Source organism: Bos indicus x Bos taurus, unplaced genomic scaffold (assembly GCF_003369695.1).
Source record: "Bos indicus x Bos taurus breed Angus x Brahman F1 hybrid unplaced genomic scaffold, Bos_hybrid_MaternalHap_v2.0 SuperScaffold_100290, whole genome shotgun sequence".
NCBI classification, from domain to species: Eukaryota; Metazoa; Chordata; class Mammalia; order Artiodactyla; family Bovidae; genus Bos; species Bos indicus x Bos taurus.
The window spans coordinates 444891-466789 of NW_020867080.1; positions in this window are offsets into that span (position 1 = coordinate 444891).

Here is a 21899-nt window from a genome sequence, read left to right on the forward strand (position 1 = left end):
CCACCTGGCCCCCAGGCACTCTCAGAGGTCCCCAGGCCTCAAACACACACCCTCGATCGGGCCGGCTCCCTGTGCCTGCTCCCAGCAGTGGCAGTGAGCGCGGGCTTTATCAGATGGCCACGCAGAGCTCACATGGAGGGTGAGCGTAATTTGTAGGCCAGGGAGAAGCCAAAACTTGAGCCTTCACACCAGCTTTAGGAAAACAAAAGAGAAGCTCTCAACACTCTGCCTGATGTGTTTTAGGATCCAGAAAAGTCATACTAGCTTAAGAATCCTTCCACATGAAGATCAAGGAGCATAGAGCAGATGTATCCATGAGAGGTCTATGATACCTCAGAATCCAGCAGGGCTGACAGAAGGTATCTGTCTCCCACATACAGTGAGTCAGAACCTGAGGAGGTAACCACTGTTAGAAATGCCAAGAGCCAACACAAAACTTGAAGGAATAGGAAAAAATAAGACAATATATTTTTATGTGTTGAGCATCAGTTAAACAGTTTGTGCTGTTGGGAAGTAGCATAAAGTTTCCTGTTTGGTATGTGTGTGTGTGTGTTTGTGTGTGTGTTCACATGTGTGCTCAGTCGTGTCTGACTCTTTGCGACCCCGTGGACTATAGCCCTCCAGGCTCCTCTGTCCATTGGAGTCTCCAGGCAAGAGTACCGGAGAGGGTTGCCATTTCCTCCTGCATGGGATCTCCCCCGCCCAGGGATCGAATTTGTGTCTCCTGCATTGGCAGGCAGATTCTTTACCACCTCACCACCTGGGAAGCCCTTTCCTATTTAATATGTTCCTTCTATTCAAGACTTTGCTATTTATGTAAGACAGTGGTTCTCACACACTAACGAGCTAAAGGGCTATGATGGTGGGTTTCTGGTTCAGTTCTTTCAGAGAAACCAAAGCTGTGGTTTCTAATCCAAACACTCTGCTTTCTTCTATTAATTGTTCTGATAGGTATGTGTGTGTGTGTGTATAAAATATGTGTGTATATGTTTTGAGATAATAAAATGCATGTAGAACACATGTATAATAACCCCCTACAGAGGAAAATGTTGCTATTTTAAATTCCGATTGAAGTAAATAATATTTGTTTTTTCTCAACACTCTACATGTCAAATGTTAAACTTCAAAAAAACATATTTACCAAAATCACAATTATTTTAAAGTATTTAAAAGTGATTTAGAATCACCTGGAAGCTTTGATGAAACACAGATTGCTGCATCCCATCTAAGAATTTCATATTCATTAGCTCTGGGGTGGAGAACCCACAAGTCTGACAACTTCACAGACGAGGCTGCAGCTGCTCACGCCTGGGACCACACTTTAAGAACCAGTGATCTAGGAAATGAGAAATCCAGATAGAGGACCAAATTCTTTTTCATTGAAGGGTGTCATAAAGAACTTCGGGGAAAATGCCAAAGCAAAAATGCTAGAAGTAGAACATGTCTTCAAGATAGAACATTGCTCTCCTGTATTAAACATCTACATCTATTAGTATTAGGATTCTCTCTCTGTAGCCTGTTCACCACAACCAGTTGAAAACTTGCCATTCTCCTTGTTTGCTTATATACTGTGCTTTTCAGGGAATGGGATTAAGGCTATACATTATTGGTAGTCAACATTTTCAAATAAATAAATGAACAGTTTCTTATAATACTTTAAAATAATTATGATTTTGGTAAATATCTTTTTTAAAGTTTAACATTTGATATGTAAGTGAGAAAAAACAAATATTATTTACTTCTATTCATAATTTAAAATAGCAACATTTTCCTTTGTGGGGGAATAGTATACATGTGTTCTTCATGAACTTGATTATCTCAAAACATATACACACATATTTTATACACACACACACACCTATCAGGACAATTAATAGAAGAAAGCATAGTGTTTGGGTTAGAAACCACAGCTTTGGTCTCTGAAAGAACTGAACCAAAAGTCTATTATCACAGCCCTTTAGCTATGAAATGTTAAGCAAGTTATTTCACCTCTCTCAGCTTCCATTTTTCCATCAGTAAAATGCAGATAATACCTTCCTCATAGAGGATCTTGTATGAAATAGAAGAGGTAATGTATATAAAGTACTTAGCCAGGGTTTGAAATTTAGAAAGTATCTGTAAAATAATTGACATTGTTATTATTCATAAACAATACCAACAGAAGGGATTCAGTAAATGTTTAGTAAGTGAATAGAAAATTCATCTTATCAGGACTTCAAAAAATATGACACATTCAAATAAAATAGATGAGAGTGATTTACCCCCAAATATGAACCTGTATCAATAAGCTAAAAAATAAAGAACGTTTCTTGATGACATAAAAACAGACACGATTTTTCATAACGTTCATTTTCTATATTTTAGTCTGTATTTATGTTTTGTAAGCATAGGTATTTAGTCATGCTTAATAAAATGTTTTTTCCACGTGACAGGACTCAGTTGACTAATTACCTACAAGCCATTTGAAATATAAAAGGGGAATATTTTCTGCTTGAATTATCTTTCAGCTCATTTTATATGTTTGCAAAATGTATCATCTTGTTATCTGTGAGCATGTGCAGTTCAAGACTTGGCCTATTTATTCTCTGGCTGTGCAGAAGCCAAAGTGCTAATGTGGTAGAAAAAGTAGGTGAGACAATCACCCTAAACTATGAACAACCCAGATCCTGACTCATGTTTTCACAGTTGTGCTTATTCCACTACGTCATGCTTCCAAATAACAGAGAAAAGCCTGACTGAGTTTTTAAAAAAGAGAAACTCCATACGCGGCTTCATTAACAGCAGTAGTCTATAGCAACTGCGGGTCGCTCTCAGATAATAACAAGATTATATGGAAATTATCACTGGAGTTAATATGTTTCTTATAACAACAAGTTCCAAATGACTAGCAATTTCAGTTTCTGGCTTTCACCCCTTAGATTTTATTCTCCAACAAAATAAAAGAGTAGAACATTTTGGAGTAGCAAAAAGAGAAATAAAAAATTTTAATCTTTCCTTTTCCTTTCCTTTAATTTTTCCTTTCCTTTCCTTTTAATTTTTTCATGTCTAACATTAGACAGCTAGTGCTGCTAGGTACTGTACAGCTCCAATTCTGCTAGAAGCACAAACTGTCTCAACTACGGTCATAAATTACTTGTGTGTCATTTGAATGGCACTGAATTACACGCTGAGCATCAAAACATGCAGCTGTTCAGTGAGGGCTTTTAGTTACTGGGGATTGCAAGTGTGTGAATAAGTATGTCATTTTTCAGGCATGAGAGGTTAAAATGTAGATAAAATCCTTCTAAAAGAAATGTATTGAGTGAACAGTTTGGGGAAAATCACCCTTGGAATGGAAGAGTCAGCCCTTCCACTGGTGACTGCTGGTAGCTACCTATGCCAGGATGCTCCCCAGATCCAGCTTGTCCCATAATATCTCCCTTCTGAATTTTGAATCTGAATATTCACTGTGAGAACAGTAAGTATATTGGATGACATAAATTGAGGATTTGTTCTCAGGACAATAGTTAAGTATATGGCGACCTTTTCCATGATAGTCTTATAGTTCAAGTATTCCCAGCCTGTACTTGAGGGATGGTCAGCCCATATCACAGAATGGAATTTTGCATTATGCCTCTTTTTTTCCTAAAGGTCTTTTTATATGGACCATTTCTTAAAAGTCTTTATTAAGTTTGTTTCAATATTGCTTCTGTTTTATGTTTTGGATTTTTTGCCACGGGGCATGCAGGATCCTAGCTCCTACACCAGGGATCCCCCTGCACCCCCTACACTGGAAGGCAAAGTCTAAACCCCTGGGCCACTAGGGAAGTGCCCCATTAGATCTCTTAAAATTCATCTTCAATCCTCTCCGTTCTCTAAACCTGTTGAGATAATTTTGGTATCTGATGCATAAACTAGAGCACAGTCAAAGACTGAACTTTATAGAAACTCCCAGAGACCTCCCTCTAGGTTATATTTATCCAAAGATGGAGACTAACTGGGGAAACACTGTCATTCATCCTAACTGCTATTCATGTTGAAAACTCACCAGATACACTGAGTGAACCGCCTCACTGAAGTTTGGGTTCAGTATATCTAGTTCCTCTTTCTCTTTATTGTGACAACTCTGCCAGAAGAGGCAATGAGGTCTGTCCCATGACCTGATATTTATGGGCCCGTGTTGGCACTTAAAGAGCACTTCTTCTGCATTAAGCACTCTATACGACCATTTACTTTGATATTTTCCCTGAAAACAATGCCAAGTTTGCTATTCTATAACTTGTAGTGCTCACCTTTAGAAAACATTTAGCTATACTGTCTGCAAGTTTTTTAATAAGGGGCTGAAATGTAATTTATCTCTATCAAGAGATTTGAATTCATTGTTCAAAGGACAAGGAAGAGAGGCAGAATGCCAAAGGAAGTGGAATTCGCTGAGCATTAGAAAGATAATTCTGTCTAAGCTTTGCTCTGGGGATAAAGATGATCCTTCAGAGATAGCTGACAGATACATTGGTTTCCAGTTCTAATCGTGTTTCCTATAGTCCTCCTTTCCCTGCTTGAATTCCTCCTATATTTTGCTATTGGTTTAAGCTTCAAACACAAGTTTTTTACGTTACTGTTCCATTCAAGTGTTTATAATACCTCCTAATAGTCTACTGTACTCAATGAAAGCACATCTACTTCTTTTAAAGCTCTCTGGAGTAGGAGTCAATCTTTAATACTAAATCTCAATACTATTTCTTATTATTCCCTCCAGAAACCCCATCTGATTCAGGATACTGACTCTTACTGTCTCTCCCCTGCTCAGCTCCAGGAACCCCCCATGATTACATGTCTGGATTTGCTCCTGCTCTTTCTCTCAGTGAGAATTCTCTCTGTCATCTCTGGATTTATTAATACTCTCTCCATTCTTCAGACCCACCTCCTAATGGCATCTTCTTTGAAGTTTCACAAGAACTCTCCTCCTGATATTTTTATGTATAAAGCATTTATTGACAGCTTATTATTCAATTAATACTTTTTAAATATACCACATATCTAATTATTTATATCAATATTTCTTTAGTTATGAAGTGAAGTGAAAGTCGCTCAGTTGTGTCCAACTCTTTGCAACCCCATGGACTATGCAGTCCATGGAATTCTTCAGGCCAGAATACTGGAGTGGGTAGCCTTTCCCTTCTCCAGGAGATCTTCCCAACCCAGGAATCAAACCCAGGTCTCCCACATTGCAGATGGATTCTTTACCAGCTAAGCCACAAGGGAAGCCCAAGAATACTGGAGTGGGTAAGCCAATCCCTTCTTCAGTGTATCTTCCCGACCCAGGAATTGAACTGGGGCCTCCTGCATTACAAGAGGATTCTTTACCAACTGAGCTACCAGGGAAGCTGTTTCTTTAGTTATACTTTCTTTAGTTTCTCTAGTAATACTTTCTTCAATTATACTTTTTAGTTTCTTTAGTTATACTTTCACTTTTTTTTGGTTATAGCACCCTTTAATTTGTGTCTATATATATCTTATTTGTTTCATGATGTACTTTATTTTTTTTAACAATATTTAGTTGTTTATTTGGCTGCATTGGGTCTTCCACAACATGTGGGATCTTAGTTCCCTGACCCGGGATCAAACCCAGATCTCCTGCATTGCAAAGCAGATTCTTAACTGGACCACCAGGGAAGTCCCCATGATGCACTTTCTTATCAACTAAATGATAAACAATTTGTAGGTAACCAATATGTTTTATATTTCTCTCCTACTCAGTAATCCTTAGCTCAGCCCTGACTGTACCTTTATCATTAAGTTTACAGTAGGTATGCAATATATACTCACATTTTAGGCCACTGGGTTTTTAACACATTTCTAGGTATTCATGAATATTTTCATATAATTACTTTTACAAAATTTCCCACTCTTCATATTTAACACTGATGAAACCCTAAGTCCAGAGGTCACCTAAAATCATGGGTTTGTTCAAGGGGAAAAATGGCTAATGCAACTCTTTAGATAACTGAAAGGAGCTAAAAGATAAGACACATTATGTGGGTGTTCATGTGTGAACAGGAATGTGAAATTTTCATTCAATTTCTGGGCAAATGGATATTTGTGTATTTGAATAAATTCAGTCACTTAAAGTCCATCAGCATCAAAGTCCCCTGAAAATCAACTAATTTTTGCATAAAAAAGGATATTTATTAGCAATGGATTGCATGGGGGTGGTTAAAAATGAGGCATCTATGAGTTCAGTTCAGCCGCTCAGTCGTGTCCGACTCTTTGCTACTGCAGCACGCCAGGCTTCCCTGTCCATCACCAACTCCCAGACCTTACTCAACTCATGTCCATCTAGTCAGTGATGCCATCCAACCATCTCATCCTCTGTTGTCCCCTTCTCCTTCTGCCTTCCATCTTTCCTAGCATCAGGGTCTTTTCTAATGAGTCAGTTCTTTGCATCAGGTGGCCAAAGTATTGGAGCTTCAGCTTCAGCATCAGTCCTTCCAATGAATATTTAGAATGGATTTCCTTTAGTATTGACCAGTTTGATCTCTTTGCAGTCCAAGGGACTCTCAAGAGGCATCTATATTTACATTTTAGTTGGCTGAAAATTGCATCTTCTCATTTCTCCAGTTCGCCACTCATATTGACATGTGGATGTGCTCCTGCAAAGGGTCAGCTAATACAAAAATACTACTTTATTTTTATGGACTTGTGTCTAAAAGAAATATATCATTCCCATAAAACTTAAAAATACCACGCACATACTCTGCCACAAAAAGATTAAACATACAAGACAGTCAAAGAGTAAATTGAGTTCTTCATCTCAATTCTGGCAAGAGAAACCTACTAATTCTATATTAGATTAAACAACAATGAAGAGTTAGGTCTCTAAAAGAAATACCAAGATACAGATAGTGTGCACATAGTTTTATAATATAGGGCCAAAATAATACAAAAGGCTTCTATGTCTAGGTACTGCCCTAAGAACTTTATGGATATGTCAGCAGTCATAAATCTACCTATTGCTATCTCTAGGTCGATTTCTTTAACAAAAAAAAATATATTAGAATGAAACCTATTTTTACAAAATTGTGCCACTGGTAGTTATGTCAATGTGTTCATTATTATTTCCTTCATATTTTTATTTCCATAGAAATTGTAAAACATACATTAAAAAGTCTTCTGAATGTTGGTACTTCCTACTAAACCCTCTGTGTTGGCCATTTGCAACTCCTTTGAAACTGTTCTCCTACAATCCTCTAGCTGAAGGAACCCAGACAATTTTATACTGAGTATTTATTTGTTTACAAGATTTATATTCATGACAGCAAATACATTTCAGCTTAAGATGCACTTTAATGCCTGCTGACAATACAATTAAAACTTCTCATCTAAGTTGGATCCCCAAAACCTTGACAAGAAAACCAATAAAAGTACTCTTGCATCTTACATCCTATTTCTTTGGAGAATAAAAGAATTGGCTAATTAAGTCAATGAGAAACCGTGGGCAAAATATTTTAATGGGTCATCATCAAAGAGAACATAAAATCCTCCGTTCTTCAAATACCTATTGCTGTTTTGTTTTTGTTTTTTTTTTTCCTCTTTATTTTTAATCTTGGTGAAATCCGTAACTGGAGAATGGGCCTGGCCATTTTATGCAGGTTTCTGTTAGTCCAGACAGATGTGATATCCCTCAATGAAACTCAGAAACATAATTTACCCCAAATATTTTTTTAACAACTTAAACAGCAGCATCAAAGAACTATATGCTTGAAAAAATGTTCATTGAGTTACCCGTTCACTTCATCCACCTCCTCCCTTGTTAATACTATCTTACCTGCTTAAATTTAGGGGAAAATAATGATATTCACCTGGTGGCTCATACCCTCTCTTTCCTCACCTCTTGCTTGCTTCCTTGTGCTTGTTCCACAAACCCTGAGAGTTGGTCAGATCAACCTCTTTGTATATACTTCACACTCTGATACCAGTAAGAATCACATCTTTCTTGGTTCTTTTAATAATATCAGAGCAGGTTTCCCTTTCATCCTTGCCTCCCTACCATCTAGTCTTCAAATAAGAGCCAGAGTGACCATTTTAATGTATAAATTAAATTACCAAATTCCCTTCACCGAACCCTTCATTGTAGGGCACAAAGTCCTATGATGGCTCTCCATTTCCCTCTGAGAGAGGCTGAATGTATAAAAGGACACTAGAGAAACCATAGGAGACAGTAGAACTCTGACCTCAAACCTCTGTAGCAGTTGCCCAGGGAGCACGAACCCCAGATGCTGCAGTAATCCATCCAGGAAGCCACACCACAACCTCTGGAGCAATTGGATCAGAATAGTCAGGACATGGTCAAGGACTGAGAATTTGTCTCTTTCTCACCCACCTGCTTCTAACTCAGGACCAACCATATATGGCACATGTGCGTAAATTATATATGTCACCTAACATTATTTATGTCTACATTCTCTACAAGATGATGGTCATGAGGAGGCATTTTTGTCTGTCTTGGCTACCATCATACCCCATGGATAGAAAAAGGCTTCTTGGGTTCTCTGAATACTCCATTACTTAGGTACCTTTTATAGTTAAGTTGAACAACACAGGTTTGAGCTGCATGGGTCCATTTACATGTAGAATTTTTTCAATAGTAAATACTGCAGGGCCATCCAGTCTGTACCAAGTTGAATCCATGGATGCAAAACCACAGATTCAGAGGCTGACTATAAGTTATAGGCAGATTTTCAACTATGCATAGGGTTGGTGCCTCTAATCCCCACATTATTAAAGGGTCTACTATAAAACTTGTTTGTGTTGAGTGAGCTATTCCAGAATATGCTGATCTATTTTCATGACATTAGAGCATAGCCAGTATTAATGTGTCAATTCTCTAAGGAGAGAAAATGAAAATTGCAAATTACCTTTATTCCATATTGTAGCTTAGTGGTTGAATATCATGTGTAGTTTGGTTTTATATTGTTCAGAGTAAGTTTTTGCCATGACATTCAACATGTTCTATGCAATAACTTTGTGTGGAAGAAAATTTTTGAAAGATGATACCATAAGCCAGAGGCTCTCAAACTACAGTGAGCAGCAGAATCATCTTGCTGCTGCTGCTGCTAAGTCACTTCAGTTGTGTCCGACTCTGTGTGACCCCATAGACGGCAGCCCACCAGGCTTCCCTGTCCCCGGGATTCTCCAGGCAAGAACACTGGAGTGGGTTGCCATTTCCTTCTCCAATGCATGAAAGTGAAAAGTGAAAGTGAAGTCGCTCAGTCGTGTCCGACTCAGTGACCCAATGGACTGCAGCCCACCAGGCTCCTCTGTCCATGGGATTTTCTAGGCAAGAGTACTGGAGTGGGGTGCCATTGCCTTCTCCGAGAATCATCTTGAGAACTTATTAAAACCCAGGTTTCACATTATTCTCAATGGTTAAAAACAGAAAGCATTCCCTCTAATATCAGGAACAAGACAAGGGTGTCCACTCTCACCATTATTATTCAACATAGTTCTGGAAGTCCTAGCTATGGCAATCAGAGAAGAAAAAGAAATAAAAGGAATCCAGATGGGAAAAAGAAGTAAAGCTCTCACTGTTTGCAGATGACATTATACTATACATAGAAAATTCTAAAGATAATATCAGAAAATTATTAGAGCTAATCAGTGAATTTAGCTAAGTTGGAGGATACAAAATCAATACACAGAAATCACTTGCACTCCTATATACTAACAATGAAAAATTAAAAATAGAAATTAAGGAATCAATCCCACTTACCATTGCAACAAAAAGAATAAAATATCTAGGAATAAACCTACCTAAGGAGACAAAAGAACTATATACAGAAAATTATAAGACACTGATGAAAGAAATCAAAGATGACACAAACAAATGGAGAGATATTCCATGTTCCTGGGTAGGAAGAATCAATATTGTGAAAATGACTATACTACCAAAAGCAATTTACAGATTCAATGCAATCCCTATCAAATTACCAATAGCATTTTTCACAGAACTAGAACAAAAATTTCACAATTCTTATGGAAATACAAAAGACCCCAAATAGCCAAAACGGTCTTGAGAAGAAAGAATGGAGCTGGAGTAATCAAACTTTCTGACTTCAAATTATATTACAAAGCTACAGTCATCAAGACAGTGTGGTACTAGCACAAAAACAGAAATATAGTCCAATGGAACAAATAGAGAGCCCAGAAATAAACCCATGCACCTGTGGGTACCTTATTTTTGACAAAGGAGGCAAGAATATACAATGAGGCAAAGTTAGCCTCTTCAATAAGTGGTGCTGGGAAAACTGGACAGCTACATGTAAAAGTATGAAATTAAAACATTTCCTAACACATTACACAAGGATAAACTCAAAATGGATTAAAGACCTAAGTGTAAGACCAGAAACTATAAATGTCTTAGAGGAAAACATAGACAGAACACTTGAAGACATAAAGCAAAGCAAGATCTTCTATGACCCACCTCTTAGAGCAATAGAAATAAAAACAAAAATAAACAAGAGGGACTTAATTAAACTTAAAAGCTTTTGCAGAGGAAAAGAAACTAGAAACAAGGTGAAAAGACAACACTAAGAATGGGAGGAAATCATAACAAATGAAACAACTGACAAAGGATTAATTTCCAAAATATATAAGCAGCTTGTACAACTCAATACCAGAAAAACAAACAACCCAATCAAAAAGTGGGAAAAAAACGTAAACAGACATTTCTCCAAAGAAGACATACAGATGGCTAGTGAGCACATGAAAAGATGCTCAGTGTCACTTATTATTAGAGAAATGCAAATCAAAACCACAATGAGATATCACCTGACTCAGGTCAGAATGGCCATCATCAAAAAGTCTACAAACAATAAATGCTGGAGAGAGTGTGGAGAAAAAGGAACCCTCTTTCACTGTTGGTGGGAATGTAAATGATATAGCCACTGTGGAAGATGGTATGGAGACTGCTTAAAAAACTAGGAATAAAACCGCCATCAGATCAGATCAGATCAGATCAGTCGCTCAGTCGTGTCCAACTCTTTGCAACCCCATGAATCACAGCACGCCGGGCCTCCCTGTCCGTCACCAACACCCGGAGTTCACTCAGATTCACGTCCATCGAGTCAGTGATGCCATCCAGCCATCTCATCCTCTGGCGTCCCCTTCTCCTCTTGCCCCCAATCCCTCCCAGCATCAGTCTTTTCCAATGAGTCAACTCTTCACATGAGGTGGCCAAAGTACTGGAGTTTCAGCTTTAGCATCATTCCTTCCAAAGAAATCCCAGGGCTGATCTCCTTCAGAATGGACTGGACCCGTAGGCATATACCCTGAGGAAACCAAAATTGAAAAAATACATGCATCCCATTGTTCATTGCAGCACTACTTACAATAGCTAGAACATGGAAGCAACCTAGATGTCCACTGACAGATGAATGGATAAAGAAGCTGTGGTACGTAGACACAATGAAATATTACTCAGCCATAAAAAGGAATACATTTGAGTCAGTTCTAATGAGGTGGATGAACCTAGAACCTACTATACAGAGTGAAGTAAATCAGAAAGATAAAGATAAATATCATGTACTAATGCATATATGTAGAATCTAGAAAGATGGTACTGATGAATTTATTTGCAGGGCAGCAATGGAGAAACAGATATAGAGAGCAGACTTATGGACATGGGGTTGGGGGGAGGAGAGAGTTAGATGTATGAAGAGAGTAACATGGAAACTTACATTACCATATGTTAAATAGATAACCAATGGAAATTTGCTGTATGACTCAGGGAAATCAAACAGGGGCTCTGTATCAATCTGGAGGGGTGGGATGGGGAGGGAGATGGGAGGGAGGGGACATATGTATACCTATGGCTGATTCATGTTGATGTTTGACAGAAAACAACAAAATTCTGTAAAGCAAGTATCCTTTAATTAAAATATAAATAATAAAACAGATTTCAGGGCTCCTTTCCCAGAATTTCTGATTCACGCCTCTGATTGTGAGGCATGACCTGACAAATTGCATTTCTAACAAGTTCTTAGGTGATGCTGTTGCTGCTGGTCCAGAGATCACACCTTGAGAACACTGTTCTAAGCCTCACTACTGGAAGTGTGGTCCATGGGCCAACAGCATCAGCCACACCCAGAACCTGTTCAAAATTCAGAAGCCCAGCATGTATCTCAGTACCATTTCATTAGACTTTGCATTTTAACTAGATGACTTAACAGGATGCATTCGCTGGGTGATCCCTATTCATATTGGAGTCTGGAGAAACATTAAGGTTCTAAAGAATAGGAGAAGTATAGGATTGAATGTTCTTCCAAAGGCTGTGCAAAATCCACCACTGCCCGGTGTACAGAAACACAAATGGTGCAAATCTCTAAGTTTTACATTTATGTATAAGTGTGCACACACACACACACACACATTTTTTTTGTAGTCCACAAAAACATCCTTTAAAATAGACAGTTTGTTTCAGGTTGAGGAGCTCAGTGATCAATGGAAAGAAACAGAGGAAAACAATAGAATGGGAAAGACTAGAGATCTGTTCAAGAAAATTAGAGATACCAAGGGAACATTTCAGGTAAAGATGGGCACAATAAAGGACAGAAATGGTATGGACCTAACAGAAGCAGAAGATATTAGGAGGTGGCAAGAATACACAGAAGAACTATACAAAAAAAATATTCATGACCCAGATAATCACGATGGTGTGATCATTCACCTAGAGCCAGACATCCTGGAATGTGAAGTCAAGTGGGCCTTAGGAAGCATCACTATCAACAAAGCTATGTGGAGGTGACTAGCTAACTGGAATGCCAGTTGAGCTATTTCAAATCCTCAAAGATGATGGTGTGAAAGTGTTGCATTCAATATGCCAGCAAATTTGGAAAACTCATCAGTGGCCACAGGACTGGAAAAGGTCAGTTTTCATTCCAATCCCAAACAAAGGCAATGCCAAAGAATGTTTAAACTATCACACGATTGCACTCATCTCACACACTAGCAAAGAACCGTGAACTTCCAGATGTTCAAGCTAGATTTAGAAAAGGCAAAGCAACCAGAGATCAAATTGCCAACATCATTGAAAAAGCAAGAGAGTTCCAGAAAAATACCTACTTCTGCTTTATTGGCTACACCAAAACCTTTGCTTTTGTGGATCACAACAAACTGTGGAAAATTCTTTTTTTTTTTTTTTTGGAAAATTCTTAAAGAGTTGAGAATACCAGACCATCTACCTGCCACCTGAGAAATCTGTATACAGGTCAAGAAGCAACAGTTAGAACTGGACATGGAACAATGGACTGGTTCCAAATTGTGAAAGGAGTACATCAAGGCTGTATGTTGTCACCCTGCTTATTTAACTTATACACAGAGAACATGATGTGAAATGCTGGGCTGGATGAAGCACAAGCTAGAATCAAGACTGCTGGGAGAAATACCAATAACCTCAGATATGCAGATGATACCACCCTTATGGCAGAAAGCGAAGAGGAACTAAACAGCCTTTTGATGAAAGTAAAAGAGGAGAGTGAAAAAGTTGGCTTAAAGTGCAACATTCAGAAAACTAAGATCATGGCATCCAGTCCCATTACTTCATAGGAAATAGATGGGGAAACAATGGAAACAGTGACAGACTTTATCTTCTTGGGCTCCAAAATCACTGCAGATGGTGACTGCAGCCATGAAATTAAAGACGCTTGCTCCTTGGAAGAAAAGCTATGACTAACCTAGATAGCATATTCAAAAGCAGAGACATTACTTTGCTGACAAAGGTCCATCTAGTCAAAGCTAGGTTTTTCCAGTAGCTATATGGATACTGGGAGCTGTATGGATGTGAAAGTTGGACTATACAAAAAGCCAAGCACTGCAGAATTGATGCTTTTAAACTGTGGTGTTGGAGAAGACTGTTGAGAGTCCCTTGGACTGCCAGGAGATCAAACCAGTCCATCCTGAAGGAAATAAAGTCCTGAATATTCATTGGAAAGACTGATGCTGAAGCTGAAACTCCAATAATTAGGCCACTTAATGCAAAGAACCAACTCACTGGAAGAACCTGATGCTGTGAAAGATTGAAGGCATGAGGAGAATGGATGATAGAGGGTGAGATGATTGGATGGCATCACTGACTCAATAGACATGAGTTTGAGCAGGCTCCAGCAGTTGGTGCTGGACAGGGAAGCCTGGCATGCTGCAGTCCATGGGGTTGCAAAGAATTGGTCATGACTGAGACTGAACTGAACTGAACTGGGGAGCTTTAGATTCAGTGAGAGAGCAACCAGCCACCCAAGGAACAGGAAAACCAGAATCAAGGCAGGGATTCTAGCGGCAGCCACCAGCCATTTCTAACACCCACATGCCTAGAAGTTGTTACAAATGAAAGGCTCAGGCAAATTTCCCTCTCCCGTCTCTGACATTTGAACTCTTGGGGGATAGAAAAAACTTCTGCATGGACTGCTTCTGTTTTGCATGTTCTTAGTTGCATGAAAGAAATATAATGACAAGTCTGAAGATGGTAAGTTAATATTTATGAACAATCTGAACTCAAGCTAGGGGTAGAAATGGCCAAAGTGAAAGTGAAAGTCGCTCATTCATTTCTGACTCTTTGTGACCCCCATATAGTCCAGGCCAGAAAACTGGAGTGGGTAGCCTTTTCCTTCTCCAGGGGATCTTCCCAATCCAGGGATTGAACCCAGGTCTCCCACATTGCAGGCAGATTCTTTACCAGCTGAGCCACAAGGGAAGCGCAGAGATGGCCAAGGAAAGGTACATGTATAAAGACATTTTCTTTTCCCTTGAAGGGCTTCCCAGGTGGCACTAGTGGTAGGTAAAGAACCCATCTGCCATTGCAGGAGACTAAGAAATGCAGGGTCTATCCCTGGATGGGGAAGATCCTCTGTAGGAGGGTATGGTAACCCACTCCAGTATTCTTGCCTGTAGAATTCAACGGACAGAGGAACCTGAGAAGCAACATCCACGGGGTTGCAGAGTTGGATATGACTGAAGGACTTAGCACGCATGCGTGCACACACACGTTCCCTTGCATTTTCTTTGTTCAATGGGAAGAACTCTCATTTATAGGAGTAAACCATAGAAGACTATCAAGAAAGGCTTAAATATCTGAGTAAATGTATCCATTTTATCCCCTACTGCTCATGATACAGCATTTTTTCCAAACAATTATGTTCTTTTTATGTTTAATATTTTAAAATAAAATTCAGTATTAAAATGATAATGGGATAAAATTCATAACAAGAAGTCTGTGCAAAGCTGTTAGGTTTTTTAGGGCACATGGTTTACTAGGCAGAGGAAGTTTGCATTAAAGATAGTAGATAATTGTGATGCAATCATTTCTTTTCTAATGCAGGTCAGAAAATAAAGCATCCTTAATCTCTACAATAAAATGATACGGACTAGTTCTGAAATAGTATGTGGGTGAGCTGGGATATGTAGGAGGCTTTAAAATGATATTACTCTAAACATTTTTTAAACTTATCTATTTAACTTTTACGCTACTGAAATTTCTTGCCCATTTTTATTTCCGCTTTTATTATTTGTTTATTTTTAAGCTGCTCGGTTTTTTAGCATCGGGGAGGGGGGGAATGTAGTGGGAACGATCAGTCTTGGCAAACCTTGGCAAACTGAGGTCAAAGATTTCATTATAAATAAAGGGAAAACTATGTTTTGTCATATTAAATTCTTAAGTTCTCATTGCTGAACGTGACCTTTCTTTAATTAGAAATGTTTTATTTGATTTCAGTAATTACAATGTATGTTGAAAGAAGTTACAGATTTTTACAGTCATATATAGGCTTATAAAGTTATTTAATAGCCTAATAACAATAGCAGATTTCATAGTGTTTTTAAACTGCTTTGTATGAGCCTATAAATTAGGATGCTAATATTCAGTTTACTAAGACATAAATCATTTCAATGAAATATTTCTTATTCAGATTTACTTGTCTTTCCTGGAAAATAATGATTAAAAATAGTCACAAAGGCACCTGCCTGAAAGCAAAATCTTGGTTTCAAAAACAAAGTACTTTTTGAACAATGTGAAAATGACCAAACCCTCATTGTTCACTTCCTGCCATGATTATGAGGATCTAATGAGGGTAAACTTTTGGAAGAAAGCAATGAAACATCAACATTGACCTTGATCTTTTATCTAATTTTTCTCTGTCTTTTCCCAGCCATATTTCCATGAGTTGTTTATAAGGATCACATATTTACCTAAAGATAAAGTGAATATTGTTTTCAATCCAGCAATTATTCACAGGTAACACAGTACACACAAAATAGCTGCTTATGCTTATTAATTTTAAAAAATTGTAATGCTGAATGACTACCAAGCATGACTGTAATTAGCAATTTTCTGCAACATTTAGCCAAATCCTGGGTAAGTGGTTCTGTAAATAGCTTTTCTTCAGAGAAGCCATGCTTCATTTGAGTTTCCTAAGAATCCTGTCTGCTATCTGATTAGTGTTTCTCAGACTGACCACAGAGTGAATTAAGTGACCAGTGGAGATATATTTCTGGATCCAGAAAAAAGAAAAAGGGATTAACCCTGTGTTTATTCAATAGATGCAATCATAATCATGCTTCAAATGAGGAGGAACAGGAGCTTCCATATAGGTCTTCAAATAGAGGGAACACCACTTGCATGAATGTCCTCTCTCTCTCTTCTCACCCAGGGAACCACAGATTTTAGTCCACAAGGTGCAGGAAAACCAGCGTGTCCCTGCCACAGGGTCATGATCTTCCTTTCTTCTCCTCCTAGCATCCTAGATGTCCAGCTCATCAGCTTGGGGCTTCTGCTCTGTAAAATGTTCACCATTCCTTTAAATAATTCTAAGTGAGGAGAGGACACAGCACGGAGGCAGCCATCTACAGGCGAGGGAGGGAGCTCTCACCAGGGCCATGCGTGCCGGCTCCCTGGTCTCAGCCTTCCAGCCTCTGGAACTGTGCATGCTAAGTAGCTCAGTCCTGTCTGACTCTTTGTGACCCTGTGGACTGTAGCCTGCCAGGCTCCTCTGTCCATGGGATTCTCCAGGCTGGAGTGGGTTGCCATCCGGAACTGTGAGAAAAGAAATGTCTTTTGTTTAAGTCTTTCCTTCTGTGGAATTTTGTTATGCAGTCCAAGCAGACTAAGACACCATCCATCCCAACTCTCAAAAAATTTGAAATCCAGTGAAGATACCCAGTTCTAAACACTTTCTTTTAACTTCACTTAAAGCATGAAGGATCAGTTCCTCTCTATAATCTAATAGAAACATAACTCCTGTCCAACTCTTCGTGACCCCATGGATTGTAGCCCACCAGGCTTCTCTGTCCATGGGATTCTCCATTCAAGAATATTGCAGTGAGTAGCTATTCCCTTCTCTAAGGGATCTTCCTGACCCAGGGATCAAACCCAGGTATCCTGCATTGCAGGTGGATTCTTTACCATCAGAGGCACCAGGGAAGCCAAAGTATTCAATAAACAAGTATAATTTCTGGCCAAGGAAAATGTTTTATAGGATTTCATGTTATTCATATTGTTTCCGTAATAAAATATGTATAATTCATCTATGAGAGGAGACACCTGAATCTTAGCAGAATTGGCTTGAGAACCACAGACAACCAATACCATTTATTAATCCCATGTGTTTTGATACAAAAGAAACATGTGAAATGCCTGGTGATTTCTGGGGCTCTTTATGAATAGAGAGTGGGATTTTACCCAGTGTCTCTTACTGCAGCTTCCCTCTTTCTGTTGTGGATTATAACATATTTAATGAATACTGTGCTTAAAGTTCAACCAAAGTCACAGGCATTCCTCATTCCACTCTTGTGTGATACATCTTCAAAAAAAAGATATGGTTGAGCAAAAATCACATTTAATAGCACCATAGTTTTTAGGCTCTTAATACCTTGTCATGCAAACATAATGCAAGGTTTTTCTCTAGGGAGGACATTTGATCAGAGCTGAAGGCTTAGGGGACAGATGGGAATTGCTGAGAGACTGAAAGCAAATGTAACTTCAGTTGGCAATGTCTTTTTTCCTGGGTCCTCTCTCTTATTCTAAACTCCACTGTAACCTGCTTCGTGGTCCTTGGTTAAGCGATCCCTTCGACAGTTTGTCCATTACACTCCATTGCTATAAGAGCATCCAACTGAGAGCAGGGTTTCCCACAGTGTCTGGAGGCTCCTTGTGGAGTCATCCTACTCTTCATCTGGAAGTTCTCTAGTAGTTCTTTAACTCTGAGGCACGAGGTTCGCCCTTCATGGACCACTGTACCCAGCCTTCCACAACTCTCTGGGGGCTCTCATTGTCGTTTTATGTACTTGACTTTCTCTGGGTTTGTGACCAGTTGGCCTGCCTCCAATTTACTGCACCATCTATAGAACCTGAGCTGTCATATTTACTAAAAGCTACTGCAGATGGTGATTGCAGCCATGAAATTAAAAGACGCTTACTCCTTGGAAGGAAAGTTATGACCAACCTAGATAGCATATTCAAAAGCAGAGACATTACTTTGCCAACAAAGGTCCATCTAGTCAAGGCTATGGTTTTTCCAGTAGTCATGTATGGATGTGAGAGTTATACTGTGAAGAAAGCTGAGCACTGAAGAATGGATGCTTTTGAACTGTGGTGCTGGAGAAGACTCTTGAGAGTCTCTTGGACTGCAAGGAGATCCAACCAGTCTGTTCTAAAGGAGATCAGTCCTGGGTGTTCTTTGGAAAGAATGATGCTAAAGCTGAAACTCCAGTACTTTGGCCACCTCATGTGAAGAGTAGACTCATTGTCTACTTGTCTATCCTCCCAGCATAAGAAAAGACTCTTATGCTGGGAGGGATTGGGGGCAGGAGGAAAAGGGGACGACAGAGGATGAGATGGCTGGATGGCATCACCGACTTGATTGACGTGAGTTTGAGTGAACTCCAGGAGTTGGTGATGGACAGGGAGGCGTGGCATGCTGCAATTCATGGGGTCGCAAAGAGTCCAACATGACTGAGCGACTGAACTGAACTAGATCCTGAAATGGACAAGTCATTTTGTTTGATCTCCTGATGAATGCAGGTTAAAAGGGTTTCGTGGGAAATCATAGCAGAGCTCAGCAATTCCTACCATAACATTTGTAAAGCTCTTTCATCACACAGTATGTTTTTTTCAGTGAACATACTTTTGGCAACCAAGTGCTCCATGGCGTTCTTCTTTAAACTGCCCTTCTCACTCCCCCAAGCTCCCTACCACCAGGATCGAGAGCACTAAGCAACGTAGTAAAAATTCATCCCTGCAAAATTAAGAAACACAACAGGCATCAGACTCACTGAGGGTTTAATGGACAGAGAGATTGATGTGCTATCCTCACTAAATGCCTCTCTGCAGCAATCTGGGAGTCTAGGACTGCTTTGTGAATCATCGGGAATAATTGTAGCTACAATTTTATTAGTGGCTGGGGGATAGAGCTATATTTCCTCCCATCATCTTTCTCAGGCAACTTTGCCGTGGACTTTTCTGCATCTTAATCTAAGAAATGAGCTGAGAGTGCACCCTTGCTGTCCTACGTTTATGGCACACGTTAGTCTGTTAGGCATTACTTACAGGAAATGCTTGATTCTTGTTCTGTGCTTTTAAGACCTTACGTGCCAGATTTAAAACTTTTTTAGCCATACCCTTTAATATAAATATTTACATTTATTTAAGATTTTTAAGTCCCCTTCACACAGGGAACATAATGTTTCTGGAAAGGCAGAAACATTCTTGCTTGAACCCCTGCAAAGCTGTGCATTTCAAATTTCTGAATTTGGCAAGTGTGTCTTTGTTGCCATTAACTTCCTCTGTCTCTTCTCTTTTCTTACTTGTGGTCTTCCTCCTCCATCCTGCGATCCTCCAGGTTAGATGGTGAACACTAGAATAGCATATCTTAAACATCTTCCAAATACTAGGATTTTTTTAAAGACATCAAAGCCTTACGAGAAATGGAAGTAAAGTTTTTCGGGGGGAATGGTGTTTCCTGGCAGAACAGAAGCAAAGCATGTCTTGTCTGTGACATTCAAATGCAACCCTATCTTTATTATCAGGAAACCTATGAATCAGAGTTGAAATCAAACTAGTTGTGTATTAGAAGGAGGAGACAGATGCTTCTAAAAATAAGCTGTGGCCTAAGTCGAACTTGTTATTGACATCAGTATTTTGGAGGGACTCAAAATTGTTTAAAACAAGAAAATAGGCCCCAAAAGGAGTAATGTATGCTAAACCTCATGTCACCAATATATAGTGCAGTGATAGTTTTAGTCACTCAGTTGTGTCCAACTGTCCAGACATCCTGGAATGTGAAGTCAAGTGGGCCTTAGAAAGCATCACTATGAACAAAGCTAGTGGAGGTGATGGAATTCCAGTTGAGCTATTTCAAATCCTGAAAGATGATGCTGTAAAAGTGCTGCACTCAATATGCCGGCAAATTTGGAAAACTCAGCAGTGGCCACAGGACTGGAAAAGGTCAGTTTTCATTCCAATCCCAAAAAAGGCAATGCCAAAGAATGCTCAAACTGCCACACAATTGCACTCATCTCACATGCTAGTAAAATAATGCTCAAAATTCTCCAAGCCAGGCTTCAGCAATATGTGAACCGTGAACTTCCTGATGTTCAAGCTGGTTTTAGAAAAGGCAGAGGAACCAGAGATCAAATTGCCAACATCTGCTGGATCGTGGAAAAAGCAAGAGAGTTCCAGAAAAACATCTATTTCTGCTTTATTGACTAGGCCAAAGCCTTTGACTGTGTGGATCACAATAAACTGTGGGAAATTCTGAAAGAGATGGGAATACCAGACCACCTGACCTGCCTCTTGAGAAATTTGTATGCAGGTCAGGAAGCAACAGTTAGAACTGGACATGGAACAATAGACTGGTTCCAAATAGGAAAAGGAGTACGTCAAGGCTGTATATTGTCACCCTGCTTATTTAACTTAGATGCAGAGTACATCATGAGAAACACTGGACTGGAAGAAACACAAGCTGGAATCAAGATTGCCAGGAGAAATATCAATTGCCTCAGATATGCAGATGACACCACCCTTATGGCAGAAAGTGAAGAGGAACTCAAAAGCCTCTTGATGAAAGTGAAAGTGGAGAGTGAAAAAGTTGGCTAAAAGCTCAACATTCAGAAAACGAAGATCATGGCATCTGGTCCCATCACTTCATGGGAAATAGATCGGGAAATAGTGGAAACAGTGTCAGACTTTATTTTGGGGGCTCCAAAATCACTGCAGATGGTGACTGCAGCCATGAAATTAAAAGACACTTACTCCTTGGAAGGAAAGTTATGACCAACCTAGATAGCATATTCAAAAGCAGAGACATTACTTTGCCAACAAAGGTCTGTCTAGTCAAGGCTATGGTTTTTCCTGTGGTCATGTATGGATGTGAGAGTTGGACTGTGAAGAAGGCTGAGCGCCGAAGAATTGTTGCTTTTGAACTGTGGTGTTGGACAAGACTCTTGAGAGTCCCTTGGCCTGCAAGGAGATCCAACCAGTCCATTCTGAAGGAGATCAGCCCTGGGATTTCTTTGGAAGGAATGATGCTAAAGCTGAAACTCCAGTACTTTGGCCACCTGATGCGAAGAGTTGACTCATTGGAAAAGACTCTGATGCTGGGAGGGATTGGGGGCAGGAGGACAAGGGGATGACAGAGGATGAGATGGCTGGATGGCATCACTGACTCAATGGACGTGAGTCTGAGTGAACTCCGGGAGTTGGTGTTGGACAGGGAGGCCTGGCGTGCTGCGATTCATGGGGTCGCAAAGAGTCGGACACGACTGAGCAACTGATCTGATCTGATCTGATCTGATCCAGCTCTTTGAGACACTATGGACTGTGGCCCACCAGGCTCCTCTGTTCATGGGGTTTCTTAGGAAAGGATAATGCAGTGGGTTGC